This window comes from Oratosquilla oratoria, chromosome 8 (genome assembly GCF_046742065.1).
Source record: "Oratosquilla oratoria isolate Oo_2021 chromosome 8, ASM4674206v1, whole genome shotgun sequence".
Taxonomy (NCBI): Eukaryota; Metazoa; Arthropoda; class Malacostraca; order Stomatopoda; family Squillidae; genus Oratosquilla; species Oratosquilla oratoria.
The window spans coordinates 58,155,458-58,160,457 of NC_134784.1; the positions used below are offsets into that span (position 1 = coordinate 58,155,458).

The window sequence follows — 5,000 nt, forward strand, 5'->3', positions numbered from 1 at the left end:
AGATGTCGATCGTCATTCTCGCTACCAAGATCAGCCCCCCTATGCCTGAGAGGTACCAGGTCCCCATCGCCCAAATTAGCACATATACGAAACCTAGATTTTGAGCAGACGGTGGTTGACAGTAGGATAAATGAACTTTTGTATTAGGCATTATTAAAAAATAAATAGATAAATAAAAGGATCGTCGACCACAGTCATTGGCGGGAGAGGGGCCAATGAACTGTGTCTGTGGGAGACAGATCCTGCTGCTTCCACCACACAGTTCCACAATGATGGAGGTCATAAAAAAATATAGTAGTAGTAGTAGTAGTAGTAGTAGCAGTAGTAGTAGTAGTAGTAGTAGTAGTAGTAGTAGTAGTAGTAGTAGTAGTAGTAGTAGTAGTAGTAGTAGTAGTAGTAGTAGTAGTAGTAGTAGTAGTAGTAGTAGTAGTGGAAGTAGTTGAGGCGTCATGCAGAGAGGACGTGCTCTTTCTCTCTTAAGATTATAGTGTACTTATGGTGGGGGAGTCTTAGAAGTGGAAGAAACTGATATAGTGTGGTGGGGTCGGCTTTATCTAGGCCTCATGTGAGATTGGAAAGTGTGGGTATTCCGAAAGTGGTGAAAATGTACATACATACATATACCAAGGCTATTTCCCCCTTACAAGGGAGGTAGCCAAAAAGGAAAAGGCATAAAATCATTCCCACCCATTCCATCCCTGAATACACTCCACACCCCTCCACCCTCCCTCTCATCTTAGCACCTCTTGAATGACGGGTCATCCCTGCACCTTGTCCACAGCCCTGGGTCAGAAGCACTGTTGCAAGACACAGCACATCCACAGCAAGGCCGCTTCATTAAATCGGCGACCCGCCCCCCTTCTCCGTCCCCCCATGCATAAATGGAGAAGACGGGGAGAAATCCCTTCGGGCTGCGTCAAATTTTGCTCACACATACTACCTCACCCCCCATCCCACGTCCATTCCACCTCATGCATCACAACATCATCCATATACAACCATTCTCCATTCACCTCTGTCTTCTGTCCTCTTCCGTCCTTCCTCAACAGACATTCCTCTCTTCCCCAAAGCCCCCTTCACCCCATCCATCCACCTCATCCTAGGACGTCCCCTCATGTTCACTCCCTCCACATCTGCCTTCCATACCTCTTTTACTAGTCTTTCTTCACTCATTCTTTCCATGTGTCCAAACCATCCTAATACTCTCTCATCAACCCTATCTCCCAGCTCCCTTTCCATCCCCGTTCTTCTCCTCACCTCCTCATTTCTCACTCTATCTAGCCTAGTGACCCCCATCCATGTTTCTGCCCCATACAGTGCTGTTGGCACAATCACTCCTTCATACAGTCTCCTTTTAGCATCCATTCCCAAATGTCTATTCCTTATTACACTCTTCAATCCACCAAGGCATTTACTCGCTTCTCTCAATCTACATTCTACGTCCACCTTCACTCCACCTTTTCCTGCCACATTCGCACCCAAGTATCTAAAACTATCCACTTCCTCCAGTTGCTCTCCCTTAATGCTCACTTCCAGTCTACTGCCCCCTTCACCCCTTGTACATCTAATCACCTTACTTTTACCCACATTCATCTTTAGCTTTCTTCTATCACATACTCTCCCAAACTCTGTCACCAACTTCCTCAGTCCCTCCTCCGATCCTGCCACAAGCACAGTGTCGTCAGCAAACAACAGCTGGCTCACCTTGCACTTTTCTCCATTTTCTTTAACTATATCCAATCCCTGACCCACTACCCTTGCATTTACCTCTCGAACTACCCCATCCATGTATAAGTTGAACAGCCAGGGCGACATAACGCATCCCTGACGAAGTCCCACCTTTACCTCGAACCACTCACTCTCTCCATTTCTAATCCTGACACAAGCTCTACTACCCTCATAAAAACTCTTGACAGCTCCTAAAGCTTTCCTCCTATCCCATATATCTGCATAACCTTCCACAGTGCCTTTCTGTCTACCCTGTCGTAAGCCTATAGCTTTCTCACATATTTGTCTTACCACAAAGATCTGATCTACACAATCTCTACCCGTCCCAAATCCACACTGTTCCTCACCAATTACTCCCTCTGTTCCTCTCCTAATCCTCTCAACCAAGATCCTCCCATAATCCTTCCCAACTACACTTAACAAGCTAATCCCTCTGAAACTACTACATTCACACTTGCCCCCTTTTTCCTTGTAAAGTGGAACTATACAGGCACTCCTCCAGTCCTCCAGCACTCTACTCTCTCTCCAGCAAACATTAGATAACCTCACCAACCAGTCCACCATCACTGTACCTCCTTTTTTTAAACATTCTACATGGCATCCATCCAGACCAGGTGCCTTACCTGCTTTCATCATCTTAACAACTGCCTTCACTTCATCCTTCCTTATTTCTCCTCCATTTTTTTCACTCATCATGGTCATTTTCTTAGAATTTTCCACTGCAACTATCTTTCCCTCCCTATCCTCCTTCACATTTAGCAACTCCCTAAAATATTCTGCCCATCTTCCCCTTACTGCCTTCTCCTCCATTATCATCTCTCCATCTGCACCTTTTACCTTTTCTTCTCTACTTGATTCGCCTCCTCTTCCTCTCTTAATATCTTTCCAAAACATATTTTTATTACTTTCAAATATTTCTGTCATACTCTTACCCCACTTCACATCTGCTTTCCTCTTTGCCTCTTTTACCTTGTGCTTTACTTCTCTTTTCTTTTCTTTGTACCTCTCATATGACTCCCTCGTCCTATTTTGTATCCAATCTGTGAAAGCTCGCTTCTTCTCTTCTACAACCTTCTTTGTTTCCTCATCCCACCACTCACTACCCTTCCTTCTATTTCCTCATGTCCTTCTTGTTCCACACACCATCCTTGCACACTTTGTGACTCCCTCCTTGAACCATCCCCATTCCTCCTCCACTCCTAGCTCTACTCTATCCTTCACTCCCTCCCACTCCTCCTTCAGCTTCTTCTTGTACTCCTTCTCCTTTTCCTTTTCATTTAAAGAGTTCACTCTAAGAACCACCCTACCTTTTGTCCTTTTCCTCTTTCTCCATCTATCCTCCACTCTCAACTTACCTTCCACCAAAAAATGATCTGATATTCCCCCACCCTCTCCCCTTAGCACATGTACATCCTTAACTCTTCCTATCATAGTCCTATTTACCACTACATAATCCATCAACGCTCTATCTACCACCCTTCCATCCACCACCCTCTCCCATGTGTACTTATGCTTGACTTTCTTCCGAAACACTGTATTTGCTATCATCAACTCTCTTTCTAGACACATTTCCACCGTCAACTCTCCACTAAGATTCTTTCCTGGAATTCCACATTTCCCAACCACTCCATCAATTGGACAATTTCCTACCCTAACATTAAGGTCTCCCAGTACTATTACATTGACATTTCTCCCTAAATCCTCTCCCAAAATGCCTCCCTTTCTTCTGCACTTACAAAGACCCACATCTCCTTTCCCAGTTTCACCTTCATCCACATTATCATTGAGGAAACCTCCTTCCACTCCACTACCCGTTTACCTATCTCTTCACTTACTAGAATAGCCACCCCTTCCCTCCCTCCCCTTCTCTTCACTCCTGATAACCTCCCACTTACACTCCCAAACTTACACTCACCCTTCCCTTTCAACTTAGTTTCACTCAAAGCCAACACATCCATCTTTCCTCTCACAAACATACTACCTATCTCTTCCCTTTTACTCTCATCCGTACCACATCCACACACATTAAAAGACCCAAACCATAGGGTGCTGGTCAGAAAACTCCCAGACCCTCTTATGCCTTTACTTTTTCGTTTAGGAATATCCCCTGTGGGGCTACAAGGAGAAGGGTGCCTTGTCCCACTCCCCGTCCCTTTCTTCTCGCCTCTTACGATCCAAGTGGAAATACTTGGTGGCAGTATTCTTTTCCCCCAACACAGGGAATTCCCCCACAGCAGAAAATGAATACTCAGAGAAATGGTACAGGACAGCAGCAAGGGGTTGGGGGACAGCATAACGGAGGGACAGTCGTAGTATAAAAGTGTCATCATTTCTCTATGAAGAGTTTTCCTCTATCATAGACAAAATGATGTGTGGCTCTGGTCCGTAGGGGCACCCCATATAGACCCTAAAGTATCAGCTGCATGCTACTTTGCCACAATAACAAGCAGCCAATACCCCAGACGGGAAAATGTGAAAATACAAATACACAGTGGTCGTACGAGAATAGTACCTGGAGGTGCCAGCGGGCCGGAGATGCTAACAGGCTGAGCAGTGTTAGGGGCAGTGGTAATAATCTCCTCTCCCCCCCATCCCACCTCTGAGAGTAACCGCCTCGAAGCACACAGACAAATCCACGTGGATGGGTGTGTGAGCATAATGGTATGGTATTCGTCACATAAAACAGTAATATTAAAATATTTTAAAATGTCTCGGGATTGTGGCGGTTTTGTCTCGGCTTTGATTTGTAGGGTTATGTCTCATGCTCGGATTTGTGGCGATTTGTCTCATGCTTGGGAGGGCTCTAAGTCCATCTGCTTGTATATTCGAAGAAAACTCCGAGATTTTGGAAATATGTACAAATGAAAGAGGCCTCCCAATTTTAGAAGCACTATACATTAAAGAGTTGAGCCCAAATCTAAATATACAAGCAGATGATCTTAGAGCCCTCCCAAGCATGAGACAAATCGCCACAAATCCAAGCATGAGACATAACCCCACAAATCAAAACTGAGATAAAACCGCCACAATCCCAAGCACAAGACATTTTGTCACAACACGAAGTTGGAGGCTTCCCGTAGCACGTGACATTTCATCACTGCCTGAGTTACCAGGTAACCTCTTCCATGTGACCGGTGACCTCCCCCAATGATGAGCAAATGTAGAAATTTCGGTATATAAAGTAAAATAATTAAACATAACACTGAAATAATTGTTATCCTGACCAGATAGAATATTCCTAAAAGCTACTGAAGAAGGGTCTTGGACCCTAA

General features: G+C 44.8%; 1 protein-coding gene across 1 annotated transcript in view; it reads left to right on the forward strand.

The window, feature by feature from the left end:
* The window catches only part of LOC143027759 (zinc finger MYM-type protein 1-like), a 487,234-nt gene that overhangs the window by 640 nt on the left and 481,594 nt on the right, over nucleotides 1-5,000 (forward strand). The gene's annotated exons all lie outside the window — the stretch shown is intronic.